We start from the raw sequence: 16,152 nt of genomic DNA on the forward strand, positions 1-16,152 counted from the left end.
AGGAGGATCTTCAGGAAGCACCAGGCATCTGGCTGAGGCAACAGCCCAAGGGTAGTGCCACACAAGGTGAGGGGCAAGCCCAAGGGAAGGTGAGGATCCAGTGGACAAGCCAGGTCCTAAGAAAGCCTCCACCCAGCTACAGTGATATCCCCACATCTCTGGGGCATTGCCACCCCATGGCCGCAGCCTGTCTGTTGTGCCCGTCCCTGTTTTAGCTGCCCAGGAGTGGGGCACCAGGTGCAGGGTAATGGAGTGTGACAGATGTGGGCCCTACTCCCCCCAGCGTTGCCCCAGTTCCAGAACATTCCCAGGCTGCTGCGGCACCCCTTCCCTAAGAGCAACCTCGGAACAGACTGTTGGGGGAAATGCCATTGGACAGTTATGCTGTAGTAACGTTGGCTGTCCTTTGCTCATGAGCAGATTTGCTTTCCTGAATTTGGGGTCAGCAATAACATGACCAGAAGGGTGGGGTGTCTGAAGTTCAGGCAGCCTCGGTGAGTGGCAGTGTGGGGTGTGGGCTGCTTCCCACTGGGAGGGCAGCTGTGCTGTGTGTATACATTTGGGCATTGAACAGCCAAGCCTTGATTAGCCAAACCCAACTCTCCCAGAGCCCCCGCTTCGACGCGGGTTAACTCAGCAGCTGTCTCCTGAGCACCTGCTTGGTGCCTGGTTGGGTGCCAGGCATGGGGGGGATGGAAAGATGAAGTGAGCTGGGCCCTGCCAGACCCGTCTCCTAAAGATCCTTTTCTACCACTACCTTCCAGAAGCGATTTCCTCCCAGGATGCATCCCAAGCTCAGGGCACGTCTGTCCCACTTCCTGCCCTGTCCTGCCATTTCCACAGCCACCACACAGCCAAGAACAATCTGCCCAACCTGCCAGGAAAAGCGGGCCCAGAGGCCTTTGAGGACATTGCCACTGCCAGGGACAACCTGGGAGTCTCTCAATTCCTAGGAGAGGTGTTAACAGGAAGATCCATCCCCATCACTCTGTGGTTATAGTTTGTTTTTAAGCATTTAAGGGCCCTCAGTTGATATTCGTAATGAGCACAGATATTTGCAGGGAGCCCGCTGTATTCCCGGCCCTGTACTTACAGAGGGTGAGACTACCAACATGAGACCCACCAAGCCTCTGTGAGTGGCCGGTGCAGAGTGATTGACTCTAAGGGCCTCAGAGAACCTGATGAGAATGTTCTTATAGAGCCAGGCAGGCTCAGAGGATGGATGTAATTTGGATAAAAACACAGGAATGAGAAGAAAGGGCAACTTGACTGGTGCACCATGTGGCCATGGTGGTGTTCAGATGTGTCCACAGGCCTTTGCAACACCTCCTTTCAAGAAATGGAGCTTGATTACCAGCCCCCACTGAGTTTGGGCTGGACTTAGTGATGTGCTTCTGAAAAATAGAATATGGAGGACATAACAGTGTGACTTTCAAAACTAGGTCATAAAAGGCATTGGAGCCTCCTCCTCGCTCTCTCTCACTGGGGTCGCCGTTTCTGAATGAAGCCAGCCACTGTGCTGTGAAAACACTCAAGCAGCCCAGTGGAGAGATCCACGTGGTGAGGAATTGAGGCTTCCTGCCAACCGCCTCATGAGTGAGCTTAGAAGTGGATCCTCCAGCCCCAGTCAAGTCGTCTGATGTGACTGTGGCCTCACAAGAGACCCCGATGTGGAACCACCCAGCCAAGCCATTCCCCAATCCCTGCCCCATGGAGACTATATGAAGTATCATGTGTTTGCTGCTTTTACTGTGAAGTTGTGGTGCAATTTGTTACTCGACAGCAGCCAGCTGATGCAGCCACTATGGCTGGGTTCAGTCTGATCCTCACCAGGGGCGGCAAGGCAGCTCAGCCCACCTGTCACCTTTTACTGATGGCTGATGGCTCCCAGGAAAGTGGCATCTGGGGACCAGAACAAAGGGTGCTGTGGCCACATAGCACATCTGCTCCAGGCATATATGTCCTATTTTTTGCTCTCCGAGTTTGCATTCTGACCTTGAAATCAGTGGCTCTTAATCTGGGGTGCCCAGGAGGACCATCACCCAGGGCAGGTCCCATTCCCAGAGACAAAAGAGATTTTGATTCAGTAGGTAGTCTGCAGGCAGCAGAGAGCTATTGGGGTTTTAGGCAGGGGGGTGACTTAGTGACAGTGTGCTTATGGTTGGTGGAAGCTGACAGCTGGAGTGAGATTTAGGAAATGTAACAGGTGACAGTTTCTCTCCCATGTATGTCCAAATCCAGTGACTTGGGACATGGTGAGACTGCAGGGCCCAGGGTAGGGGTCCTTGGCAACCAGCTCTGCCCCTGATTTGTTTTCTGTGCCCTTTCATGGGTCAGTCACAGAGAAAGGGGAACAGGCACGATTGGGTGGTGGCAGGATGCTGTGGGTGGGTAGGAAGTGGCACCAAACCCCCCTCCCATTTCCCCCCTCCCCAGGTCTTTGGAAGAGGACTGTGCTGGAAGTGGGGACTGTTTCTGCTCTGTGAACAGCCACTGCAACAACAGGCACAAGTTGTGGGTGTTGAGTGAGATTCCTCTAGATCCTAGGAGGCAGGTGACAGAGCAGCATGGAGCTGCCCCGGCCAGGGCCTTCCTGGGCACAGAGCTGCTGCTACTCTCCTGAGATCCCTCCGAGGACTGAGCCCCCACCTTGCCAGGCTGCCCCTCCCTCCAAGGCAGCACTTCCAGCTGGTGTTCTGGCAGGTCCAGCTTGGAGCCCCTGCACAGCCTGGGTCAGGAGATCAAAAAGTGGATGTGCACAGGCCCCTGAAAGCAGGAAGCTTTGTTTGCTTTCTCCAGCAAATAGTTCTGTAGCAGTAAGTCAGACACAGTTCTAAGGGCTTAATCCCCATACCCCCACTGTAGAGATGGGGAAACTGAGGCACCGCAATGTTGAGGAACTTGCTTGGCATCGGGTAGAAGGTACTGGAGCTGGGCTTTGCACCCGGGCATCTTGGGGCCAGAGTCTATCCTTCCCTCTCTGCCACATGGCCTCAGCGTGAGGAATATGGTCCCTGCTTACAGAGGCAGCTTCCGTCATGGAAGCAGCACTTGCTGGGGCCTGAGGGGCAGGTGTGTCCGTGCCCACATGTGGCCTCCCGGGTGCTGAACCTGGATGTGTGACTCTCCCCCCAACTTTTGGTTTGTGGCCAGGTGAGTGTCACAGGCAAAGGAGGCAGAGTTGACAGCTGACCTCCCGAGGTGCCAGGCCCCTTGGGGTTGTGCCCCTGCTCTCCAAGATACCCCCAACAGACAGCCAAGATCAGAGACCCCAGGAGACCTGCTCGAACGTGACATCATTTTTTATGGAATTGGGCTGGGGAGGCCTTTGAAAATCTTTCCCAACCGAAACTCTGTGCCCTTCAGCAGCAGCTACTTAACAGACTTGACTCTGACACCTTTCTCAACAAGATCCTTCTTCTTACTGGTGTCTCCAGCCAGGGCCACTGGCACAGATGAGCAGAACTTGGCAAAGTGAAGGGTTGGGACCTCATTAAGACACTTGTCCCTGAGGCCCCTGCTGACACTTCTGGTTTGCCATGTGTTCCTTGTTCCTGTCTAACTTCCCTGCAGTGTGTCTAGAACCCCAAGGAGGAGGATAGAGGTTGAGCACAGGCTTATCCCCCTGGTGGGTCCAGGCAGGCAGCAAGAGACCCTTGGGGTGCACAGGGTGGGCAGTGGCCATAAGGCTCACCCCACGGCCTCTAATTTTGGCCTTTGACCTAGGTCTTAATTACTTGGCCAGAGGCAAAGGCTTCGAGCAACCTCAGCTCCAAGGAGGCAGAGAATCCAGTTTGTAGGGGGCGGGGGCCCCATCTCCATCGCTCTTTTCTTTCCCTAGGCCGATGGCCAGGGCTGAAACCCTCCTTGGGACGTGTCAATAGCAGTGAACATTTTAAAGACGTGACTCGTTCAGAGCCTGGCAACACGGGCAGTTCCAGCTGCGCGAGAACATGGCTGGATTTGCGTCCGCAGCAAAGCACCCGGTCACCTTTCTCTGCTTGGAGTGCAATCTTTTTTTGGAAGCCCTGCTGGAAAATCTGAATCTTGTGAGCCATCAGCTGTTTATAATCAGAGAAGCATATGTTTAAAAGAGCTGAGGGGCCTTATAAACTCCGTGTGCAAATTACCTTTGGGGCTGCCTGCTCCACCGCCCCTCCCTGCTGCGGCCATTGCTGGCGAGGGGCTCTGTGTGCTGCGCAGAATTAGCTGTAACCCCGTTGTGGCATGGGGTCTGTTTAGCTTTAGTCACGTCAGCTTGGCCCTGGAGCGTGGGAGCCTCCATCTCTGCTGTGCGGCTTCCAGGCTCCCCCCCCCCCGGCCCAGCTGCAGAGGACTTCTGGCTCCCTGCTCCTGGGCCTCCACCATGGGAAACAGCAAACCTGGGAGAGGACTAGCAAGACGGGCCTGGGGGAGCTTCCTGGGCCCCTGAATTCAGGGGCGTTCTGGAATCGGGAACCACTCTCAGGGTCTGCTGTGGTCCTGCAGGGCTGTTTTGTTTTTCACTTTTTGGTTTTTGTTTTTGAAACAGCTTTATTAAGATATAATTCACATACCATACAATTCTCTCATTTAAAGTGTACAATTCAGTGGTTTTTTTGTATGTTCAGTGTTGTGCAACCATCCCTCTATCTAGTTCCAGAACATTTTCAGCACTCCTAAAAGAAACCCTGCTGCCTTTAGCTGTCGCTCCCCGTTCCCCCCCTTCTCGTTCCCCAGCCCCAGGCAACCACAACTCTGCTTTTCCATCTCTATAGGTTTTCCTGTTCTAGACATTTCACGTAACCAGAATTATGCACCAAATGGAATTTGGGGACTGGTTTCTTTCATTTAGCCTGACGTTTTCAAGGTCTATTCATGTCGTAGCATGTATCAGCTCTTTGTTTCTTTTTATGGCCAAATAATATTTCATTGTATGGATTAGACCACATTTTATTTATCCATCCATCCAGTCATGGACATTTGGGTTGTTTCTGTCTTTGGGCTGTTGTTATGAATAACACTGCCACGAATATTCAGGTAGCAGCTTTTTTTGTGGCCATATATTTTTCATTTCTACTGGGCATACACTGAGGAGTACAATTGCTGGATCTTATGGTAACTCTGTGCCCAACCTTTGGAAGAAGTGCCAAACTGTTTTCCAAAGCTGTGGAACCACTTCGCCTTCTCACCAGCAGTGCACGAGGGCTGCTGTTTCTCCACCTCCTTGCCAGCACTTGTTACTGTCTGCCATTTTTGTCAAAGCCATCCTAGTGGCGTGAAGTGGTGTCTCACTGTGGTTTTGATTTGGATTTCTCTGATGACTAATGGTGCTGAGCATTTTTTCATGTGCTTATTAGCCAGTTGTATACATATGTTAGCCATTTGGAGAAACGTCTATTCAGATCCTTTGCCCAGTTTTTAATTGGGTTATTTGTCTTTTCATTATTGCATGGAGTTCTTTCTTATATTCTAGATACAAGTAGCTTATCAGATATATTTTCTCCCATTTTGTGGGTTTTTTCACTTTCTTAATGGTGTCCTTGGATTCACAAAAATTTTTAATTTTGAGCAAGTCCAATTTATCTAGTTTTTTCTTTTATTGCTTGTGTTTTTGATGTTATGTGTAAGTAACAATGTGTAAATCCAAAATCAAAAGGATTTATCCCTATATTTTCTTCTAAGAGTTTTGTAGTTTCAGCTCTTACATTTAGGATTTTGATCTATTTTGAGTTAATTTTTGTACATGTTATGAGGTAGGGGAGTCCAACTTTATTCTTTGTCATGTGGATAGCCAGTTGTCGCAACACCATTTGTTGAAAAGGCTGTTCTTTTCCCACTGAGTGATCTTGACACTCTTGTGGAAAATTGATTGACAGTAAATGTGAGGGTTTATTTCTGGAGTCTCAATTTTATTCCATTGACCTATATGTCTATCCTTATGCCAATACCACATTGTTTTGATGAGTGTAGCTTTGTAGCAAGTTTCAAGATCAGGAAGTGTGAGTTTTCCAACTTTGTTCTTCTTTTTCAAGATTGTTTTAGCTATTCTGGGTTTGAATTTCCATATGAATTTTATGATCATCTTAGCAATCTATAGATCAATTTAGGGAGTAGTGCCCTCCTAACAATGTTAAGTCTTCCAATCCATGAGCATGGGATGTCTTCTTTTTGTATTTAGATTTTCAAGAATTTCTTTTAAGAATATCTTGTTTTCAGAGTACTATGTCTACATTTCTTCTGTTAATTCTGTGGGGTTTCAATAGTGACCAGCAGCAGTCTTTCCTCCCCATATGCCAGATCCTGCCTGTCCTCCAGGTAGCTTCCCACCACTCCTGGCCCTGTGGCCCCTTTCAGTCCTCATGACTTCTGATAATACTTCTTCAGGGCTTTCTGTCTTGTTGCACTGCACAAACGGTTGCCTAGTCCCGAAGCTTCACACACCCTACATCCCTGCCTGGGGCACACTTGCTCTGCCCTACTCCATGAGCATCCCATGTCCCAGCTCCCACATGCTCACCAAGTTGTCCCTCCTCCAGGTGCTTTTGTGGTAGGGGCTGCTTCTCATGCCTTGGTTGCCCTCTGCCCACTGTGAGTGCCACCCCAGAATGGCACTCTCAGAGGCCAGTGGCTCCACTGTCCCAGACATCTCTGCACCCCAAGGCTGGGATATAACTGAGCTGTCTCCCAGGCAGGTTGTTTTATCACAGATCCTCTCAATTGATAAATACTCCCTAAATATTAAGCAAGGTATCTTGGGGCCTCACTGCCAGGGAAATAGGACTTTGGCAGCTTACAAAAGGAATTTGATTTTTCAAATTTCCTTTCAACTCAAGGGTCTCAAATCCAGCCTGCAGACTTATGGGGGGAGGGTCTTGGCACTGCTTCTGAGGAGGGCACATTTGAAAGGAGGCAGAATTGACTCTCGGCAAATGCTCCCTTGCAGCCACGGACAGGTGGCAGGTGTCCGGGGGCTGCTCACCTGCTCACCTGTATCCATCTCTTGGATGGCGTGGGGCTGTGTCATTTGGACCAAGTTGAATCACTGCCACCTGGTATGCCCTGGCCTCACTGGGTCTCTCTATCCCTCTGCAAAATGGGGAAACACTCCCTGTGTTCCCTGCCAACCCAGACAGCCAGGGAGGAGACCCGGGTCCAAGAAGGTGACAGCTTTTGTGTCCTTTGGGGACCCAGGGAGGGGCCTTTGTGCTTGCATCTTATTTAGGCTGTGAACATTTGCTCACCCCATTCACCCATGTGCTCTACATTTATTGGGTGCCTTCTGTGTGCCCGGTCCTCTGCTAGGTATGGGCATTACCATGTGGTATGTATTAGTGACCCCTGCCCTTGGAGAGGCGGAGTCCAGCCAGGCAGCCTGGTCTCAGGGAGACCACTGCTGCCCTGGCTGGGCTGGGTCAGATGGGAGAAAGAGCAGAAGTCCCAGCTAAGGGATGTTATATGCACCGGCAGCCCCCTAGAAGGTTGTGGGAAGGCTCATGGTGAGGAATTTGGGGGTAGAGAGTGGGCCTTGCTTCCTGCCTGTTCCCTGGGGTCCCAGGCCAGACCACTGCCCAGCCAAATGCATGCCAGACTGGGAGGCTGCGGGCCAAGGTGCTGGACTCTCCTCTCTTAGCTTTGTCCCCCAACTCATAAGATGGGGATGGGTTGAGGAGCTTTGGGGGCTTCCATTCCTCTTGGAATGTGCAGACAGGTCCCACTCGGGCCTGCAGTGGGAGCCTCCCCCTTGCCACCCCAGCCTCTGGCCTTCCTGGCCCTGCTGCAGCCAGGAAGCCAGAGCAGTCACTCCCCAGCCTTTTCTGCACACGACTCTCTCACAAGCTCTTGGCATGGAGCACACACGTTATCTCCTGGAGAGTTTTTGGGCTGGAAGGAGGGAGGGGGCAAGGGGAAAGAAAGGCCTCCAACCCCCACTTCCCTCCCAGGCTGTTGTCAGAGTGAGGTCGGTTCCCTGGAAGACACCCGGCTTGTAAGGGGGGTAGGGTGGGGTCCTGCACAGGGCGCCCAGGAGGCAGCAGGCTAATGACTCCCATGAAATTAACAGCTCTGTGAAACATTTGGTATTTCGGGGATTTTACGTGAGGAAAGGATTAATGAGCCTCTGAAATGAGATCCCAGAGAGTGGAGTGGCCAGGACCCTGCCTGAGATGCAGTTTCCACTGACTGAGCAGCATGGAGCCCCCACTCCACTCAGTGCCCCAGGCCAGCCGGACCCGCATTCTGCTCTTTCTCCCGCCTTTTGGAAGCACTTCCTGAATCACACTGCTCACGGGGCTCCGCCGGGCCTTCTGGGCTCTTCTACCGCTTTCCATAAAAACTCTCCAGCCATCTTTTCCGTTGTGGTTTTTATTGTTTTATTTTATTGCTCCAGCTATATTAAGTCGAGAAGAGCTACAGAAATGGTTTCTTCTCCCCCAGATTCCAGAACAAGTCGTAGTCATTGCAGATTTTGATTAATCATCACCAATGCCCCCCCCCCCTATTTTTTATTTTCTCTAACTTAATTTTTCTCACTGCGGGATGGGGGTCTCCAGGATTGGCCCTGGAGCAGATCTCCATTTTGCCCCCACTCCCACCCAATGAAACAAAAATGTAAGCTCAGATCTTGGGTCAGCCCTGATTCTAGAGACCATGGCCACAGGCTCTGCAGCCCTCGGCTGAGCTGAGCTGCGGTGGAAGCCAAGGGCTGGGTGAAGGCCTTGGGAGGAGTCTGTGTTCTCTTGGCTGCTGGTAAGATTATCCATTAAATCCATATTCCTCACTGTAGAGTTCATGGATGCAGAGAATATACCGTATTCTGGCCGTCTTACGTTACCACGATATTGCTTCCAGATGAGCAAACACCCGCGCAGAGCTGGCTGGGCAGGCACGATGGCCCAGCATGCCACTCGCCACTCAGCTTTGTTCTCAGCTTCCCACGTGGCTCCTGCTGACTCAGGGAGCTCTGACATGTCTGCCACTCAGCGGTGCATGGGGGGGTGCCTTGGGGCACTCAGGCCTGTGACCCCCACCCCACAGGCACTCTCTGCAGAGGCAGAATGCCAGGCGTGTGAACTGGAGCTGTGAGCTGGGGCCTGCTGTGGGCGTGGCAGGGTCCTCATCCACCCTGTTGGAGGATAAGTCCAACGGGAGCAGTCTCGCATTCCACACTGAGGGGGAAGGGTGGGGCCCATCTCCCTTGCAGCCCACTCCCCTCAATCAGCCTGAGCACTGGGTCCCCACCTGAGGCCCTGCCCAGCCCCCGACTGTGCTGCCTGCTGGGTCATGGGCACTAGTCTTCCCTGCGTGGCTCCTCTGGTAGATGTGAGTGTGCTTGGGGTGGAGCTGGGGCAGCGGCAGCCATCCTGTCATCAGTGAGAACAAAGGGGTGCTTTCTGCCTCCCCTGTTCATCTCTGCACCCCGGGGCTGGGCACAGGGGTCTGCCACCATGGGTGCTCTGGGTGGATGGAGGCACTTGCAGTAGGGCTGAGAGTTAGGTGGACAGTGGGCATGGGGGGTCAGCCATGGCTTCTCAGAGATGGATTTACAAAGGAGGAAACACCATGCCAGGTAGAGGACACAGCACATGCAAGGGCGGGAGGGCGAGGGTGTTGGCCGTAGCCAGCCCCCCGGGCCCCGGATGCGACAGGCAGGGATGTCAGGCTCCTGAGACTGGTGGTCTGTCAGTAGAGAGGGCCTAGAGGGCAGTTGCAGAGCTCCATCGTCTTTCAACTGGCGGCATTCCTTCCTCCAGCAAGGAAATGGTGCAGACAGATGTGTCTTTCTGGAGGAGTCCAGATCCTGGGGACTCAATTTCAGGGTCCCTTATAACACGTGCTCCCCAGCTTGTCAGCCTCTAGGTTGGACACTCTAATGGAGGCGTGCAGGAGTAGGGCCCTGCAGGAGGGGGCTCAACAAGGTGGATGTCATATACACAGAGCCCCCAGGTGCAGCCGGGCCCCAGCACTCCGGCCACTGGCATGGGTGAGGAGAAGCAGGGTGGGCGCCAGCAATGACGGCGCAGAGGGGTACTTGTTAAGGGTGACCACGAGCAGTATGGCCCCAGCATCACACTCACCCCTCACCTGTCCTCCCGGAAGCTCTCAACATGGGCACACGACACCAGCACCCACAGACAGCCAAGGAGCCCCAAACAGAGACACAGCTAGAAAGTAGCTAGCCAGGATTTGGTCTGGAGCCTCTCTCGGAGGTCTCTGCTCTCTGGAGAGCTCGGGAGCCCACACTGTACAGGCCTGTGAGCGATGTCATGGGGAGTGCTTATACTGGAGGTGCCAGGGAGGTGGACAGAGCAGGCAGGGGCTGGGCAGGTGGAGGGGTAGGAGGGGGCTTTGCAGATTGCCCAGGCCCCTTTGGTAGCCAGTGGGGGAATGGTGGAGATCGGTGTGGGATGAGGCCACTACACTCTGGAAATACCTGGGCCCAAGCCTGCCTCTTCCACCCCACCTTCCTGGCGTCCCCTGTGGTCCAGCCCTCCCCAGCCCTCACCAGCCTTTGGAGCACATGACCACCCACCCGGTGGTCAAACTTGGGAGGAGGGGCACGGGCTCAGGTATAATGAGAGCACTCATAACACATATCACCCGCGTATCACACCCACATACCATGTTCTGTCCCTCCAGCTGCATTTCAGCTGGCCCTGCCCTCAAGGGATGCCCAGCCCAGGCAGCCCCACACTTCCCCAGAGCCCAGTGCTGGCTTAAGTGCCTCCCGGCCTGTTGGGGTGGGGTACTAGCCACACTGGCCAGAGCTCAGGTGATTAAGTGGGCAGGGGGCAGCCAGGGCAGGAACCATGATGATGCAAACCATAAAACTGTCCCCCATGTCCCTGCCAAGCCACTTGGGCTGGCATGCTTGGTGAAGGATGGCCGGGGAGAAGCTGCCTTCCTCCCCACAGACAAATTTCAGATTTGACTATCTGAGATAAAACAGGACTTTCCTGACAGCCCCAGGCCTGTAGCTTTGGGATTAATTCCCTCCCGTAAAAGCAAATTTCAGAGGGTTTAAGCTGCTCTGGGCGGCGCCTTGCCTTTGACCTCCAGGCACTGCAAGCGGGATGCGGAGCAGCTCTGTCTTCAGAGCACCAACCGCGCCTGTGGAGGGCAGAGCCCATGTTCCTAGCCCACCTCATTTATCTTGGTTTCTGGGCCTACATTAATTGCCATTTGTATCACTTACAAATATTTTCACATTTGGAGTGGTTGTAAGCAACCCCAAAGCAATATGCACCCTCTCTGGGCCAGGCTCAGGCAATTCACCCACCAGGGAAAGAAGTCAGGAAGAAAGGTCAGATCTGAAGGTCCCACCCCAGCCTCCCTGGATGTGCCATAGTCACCTGGGGATCCTGTAGGGGGGCAGATTTGGGTGGTGGGCCTGTGTGGCTGTCCGGCCACACCACAGTAGGCAAAGGCGGCCCTTTGATCCCATAAGCAGCCCCTGAGACACTGTGCACTGGCTCTCTAGGAATAGCTCGGTATCCCTCCTCCACACTCAGCCTTGTCTTTGGCCTCCGGGACCCAGGAACAGTCTTCCAGGGCATGTGGCTCCCCGCCCAGGCTCTTGGGGATTGGCTTGCCAAGTAGCTTCAGCACAAACAGCTCCAGTTCTGCAGGGCCTCGTGGAATTCTACTTGCTGCCTCCCAGAACATCTTATCTTGAGGGCTTCCTAGCTGTGCTCGGACCCAAAGCCCCAGGGATTCCAGATCCCTGGCTGGCCTGAGACGTGGGAACTCTCTCTAAGGAAGGGAGCTCTAGGAGGCACTGGCAGGACAGCACTTCCAAACGAGGTGGAAACTGATGGCCCACAAGGAATGGGGCAGGGACACTGGTGTTCTGGATCCAGAGCAACCATTCTACTTCCACATTTGGGGGGAGCAGTGAGCAGCCAGGAGCAAGAGCTAAGAGAGTCCTGAACAGTGGGTGGCTTGTAGGCATCGCCCCTGGCCTGAGCCCAGGCATGCAGTAGGAGCTCAACAGATATGCACCAAGTGAGTACAGGAATCTAGATGGTAGGTGCAGGACTATTCAATGGCCCTGTGTTAGTCAGGATGGCCAAGGTCCTGCTGAGTAACAAGCAGTCCCCAGGTATCCTTCCCTCTCCTACTGCTTGTCCTGTGTGGGTCAGCTGGGGCCCAGGCTCAGGGGCCCAGCTACTGTGGCAAACGAGGGCACCGATCCCTGCAGGTGAGACAGCAGACTATGCCCAGCACAGTGTCCTTTGCCCCAGGGATTGGGTGGGTCACCGCGACCACCTGCAGGTCTGTTTAGGAGGAGGAAAGGGGAGTTGGAAGTCAGCTGGGAGTGAGCAGTCCCCCCAAAGGAAGAGCATTCACAGACGGAACCCACAGGCATGTTTAATTACAGCCACCCTTCAGCCACTTGCAGTGTACCCAGTTTCTCCCAATGTCTCAGCACAGAGGAGGAGCCAGAAAGCAAGCGAGCTGGAGACTCGTGGGTGCCTGAGTGGGAGTTCTCGCTTCCCTCCTTCCCAGAGCTCTATCCTCCACCCCGTCTCTTCCAGAGCTGTTTCATTAACTGTCCCTCTGCACCCCACCTGCCTCAGGCCCTGGGCTGTGACAGGTGAGGGAGAGGAGGTCCAGAAGTCACAGTCCCACCCCAGAACATTCCCTCCCCGGCACCCCATATTCAGGAAAGTTCCTCAGCCTGGTACTGATTGGCTTGGTAATTTTGTTTTGAACATAAGCTTATATAAGAGCAGACACAAAGGGACATAGAAGGCAGGAGGCACCAGGGCAGCATCGGGGCAGGACAAGAGGCACTAAGGCTTAGGCCCAAGGAACCTGCAAATGCCCGCTCACCCAGGGCCCCCAGGTCTGAGTCCCCCAGAGTAGGAGCTCAGTGTCCGGGGTACTTCTGGGGTCGTCAAGAAAGGACTGAACTCTGCTGCATTTCTGGCTTCTGGAGTCTGGGAAGGTCGTGTCTGCTGTAGGAGCAGCTCTCATTTTGGTCTGTTGACGGGGTGTAGTCTTGGGTCCCCAGCAGCCCCACGTCTGTGGAGTTGCTCCCTTCCCAAGGTGAGCTTCAGGTTGACGGGTGACATGCCCCGTCCTGGCTTAAGCCCTTCAAGGCCCACCCCTCTCCTCAGGGTGGAGCTCAGAGCCCCGCGGCAGCCTGGGAGGACTCCTCCTGACCACTGCCTCCCTTGCCTCTTTTTCCCCAGGTGTCACCCTCGCACATCCGTCCTCACCCCCACGCTGACGGGGCCTCACCAGGCTCTGGCCCTGCTCCAGACCGGTGTCCCTGCTGCCTTCCTTGGCCTGACGAAGTCCCCTCCGCTTCTTCCATCCTTTTCCACATCATCCTTTATTCTCCTCCCATGTCTGAATCAGGGCCCCTCCAGGAGCTGGGGCCTCATTCTCTGCACCTCTGACCCCTCTACCCGCTAGTCTTTTGGGGTACAGCTCCCAGGATGTGGACAAGCAAAAGGAAGACAGGAATTGATTCCTGGAGTTACCCAGGAACTGGCTTCTGGTGGATGCAAGGATGACTTCTAGAAGTTGTGAAGGATGGGGAAGACATCCAAGCCAACTAAGGCTCTTTGGAGTACACGCGTGGTTTTGCATGGCATGCGACCCCCCAGCTGGTCCCACACCAGGTGACCTGGTCGAGGACCATTTGCATCTGGCAGGGGAAGGGCAGTTGCAATTAGGACCATACTAAGGTGTCCACCCTGGTGTTGACCAAGTCCTGGCCCCTGCTGTGCTGGGCACCCACACCAGCATCCAGGTACCCATTTCACCATGGCAGGAGTCTCTGGTCATATCTGTGTGTTTAGAAGCCCTCGGGTCAGCACTCGGGAAGTCTATCAAAATGCACATTCTGGGACCATTACAGGAAATACTGAATCCATCCTTGGGGAGGAGGCTCAGAGTCTGCCAAAAGACCATAAGTGTCCATTTGTACCTGTAACGACCCTCGAGTTCATGCTGGGGACAGGAAGCCCTGTGACCGGCAGAGCTCCGAAACCACACCATGCCATTTCCAGGTATATGCTCTGGGGCACAGAGCTGACCTCCAAGTCTCAAGTAGGGGTGATAACCATGCCCAGGACTTGCAGCGGCTGTGAACACGAGGTTAGGAACACACGCATTTAGTCATCAACCATGAGGTAATGGTGGTTGACACCACTGTCACACCCTGCACTCAGATCCCCAGAGTTTGGAGAACACAGATCAAAATAAGAAGTTAGAAAATCCTCTCGGCCTGAAAACCCTCATTTTTTTTGCCACTCTGGGCAAAACGTGCTGCCTGCTGGTTGATGAACATTGCTGGTGGCCCCAATGAAGCCAGGGCGGCTGGGGACAGAGCTTCAGGGCTGAAGGCTGTGCTGGTTTCATAGAAATAAACAGCCCCAGTTTGGCCATGACCTCTGGCATCACCCTACTTTTCCATAATCTTTAGTTATGTAAAGATGGAAATGGACATCGATAAGGCCTTATTAGAGATGCATAACTAGATCAGCACATCACGTGTGGGACCCTGGGCTGACCCCTCATGTGCCCAGGCAGAGGTGGAGGTGCTTCATTAGGCACAGGCTGAGGAACCTCCCAGTCTCCCAAGACTAGTCCACAAATTACCATTTCCCTGGGTGCTTGGGTGCTACAAGGGCCTCCTCCTGAAAGCAGCAGGGTTCGGTTCCCCGGCCTCACTGGAGGGTTGCAAGGAGACACTTCCAGTACACTGCATAGCATGGAGTCTTCCAAATGGATTGTATGCACAGAGTTTAAGGAATTAAGACAAGCCGGTGTCCCTGTCGTTTATTGTCTTTAGAGAGCATAGATGGTGGCTCTAGGGTTCATGTGTCAGCGGCTCTCTGCATGCGGCCTGTTTGCACTCCCTGGCTAGGCCGCCTTCCAGGACCAGGCCAAGATCAGGCCTCCTTCAGGCCAACCCCATGCTGGCCTTGTGCAGGGACAGCTGAAGGCCAGGAGGAGACTGCTGGCCTTGGGAAAATGTCCCAAAGCAGAGGCAGCTCCCTCGAAGTTCACCTGGCTGCTCTCTGCAAGGGGAGTGGGACCCAGGCCTGGCTAGAACCCTGAGCTCCTGCCTGGACCTTCTGTGAGAGCCCTGTGTTGCAGACATCAACCTGGGTGCTGGTGACCCAGGAGGAGGGTCTCCTTAGCCACTGAAAATGGAAGCCAGAGCATGAACAGCTGCCAAATTCTTCCCCTTTTTGCAGGCCCAGACCCCAGAGCCCAGGGCCCCATGTGGGGCAATTCCCTTGTTTTTCTCATACGTTGTGTCGGGTTGGAGTCAGGGTCTGGCCTGGATCCCCAGACCACTGGGGACTTGCTACCCAAGATGAGGTTGCTCTCCTGGGAGTCCTCACACCAGGGGCCAAGGCACCCCCCCCAACTTTTCAGGGACAGAGACACAGCTTTCCAGCCCCAGATGCAAGAAAAGGTTTTGGTCTTTTGAAAAAAAAAGGAGGGGGGGGAGGAGCTGGTGAGCCTGTTTCGGGTTATCTGTTCTGAAAGTCAAGGGGACAAGCCACTGGGGCCAGACCAGCTCCAGGGAGAGGTCACGACAAGTTACAAAACTTCCAGCAGCATCCACGACTAATTTCTTCCCCCCATGTGTCCTGCCGTGGAGGTCGAGTTAAAAGGCAGTGCTTTGGGGGTTGGAAAGCTCCCCATGGGGGTCTGCGCTTACGGGGACCCTGAGCCTTTGCAGCCTTTGTTCAGAGGCGGCTGATAAACCAACTCCCGCTGGGTGCATTGAGGGCCCGCCCGACTCCACGACTCCACAACTCCACGGCTCCACGTCCCCAGCTTGGCCCCCCCACCTCGGGGCGCCAGCAGTCGCTGCCTCCAGCACAGGGGGCAGGTCCAAGGGTGTGTTTCACCCCCAAGGTGTGAGTGGGATCAGAAGATTGTATTGAGAAATATTTCTAGGGATTTACATTCCGGTAGTCAACAGTCTTCTGGAGGCTTTTCTCTGCTGGGCAGGGGTGGGAGGCCACGTGGAGTTGGCAGGGAAGGCAGGGGCAGGCCTCAGCGTTACCCTATCTTTGTCCCTTGGGGTCTTTTATGAGGACCTTCTCCATTCTGTGAAACTGGAGATGTGGCAGACAATGCTGCTTGCCTGGCAGTCCTTCCACCGGGCCATGTGTCTTTCCGGACAGCTGCGGTAGTGGC

The 16,152-nt window shown here is 54.1% G+C and overlaps 1 protein-coding gene across 1 annotated transcript in view; it reads left to right on the plus strand.

The window, feature by feature from the left end:
• KCNQ1 (potassium voltage-gated channel, KQT-like subfamily, member 1) overlaps nucleotides 1-16,152 on the plus strand; it is a gene marked incomplete at its 3' end in the record, with an annotated part of 294,997 nt that overhangs the window by 237,751 nt on the left and 41,094 nt on the right. The gene's annotated exons all lie outside the window — the stretch shown is intronic.

This window comes from Galeopterus variegatus, unplaced genomic scaffold, assembly GCF_000696425.1.
Source record: "Galeopterus variegatus unplaced genomic scaffold, G_variegatus-3.0.2 Scaffold1336, whole genome shotgun sequence".
Classification (NCBI taxonomy): Eukaryota; Metazoa; Chordata; class Mammalia; order Dermoptera; family Cynocephalidae; genus Galeopterus; species Galeopterus variegatus.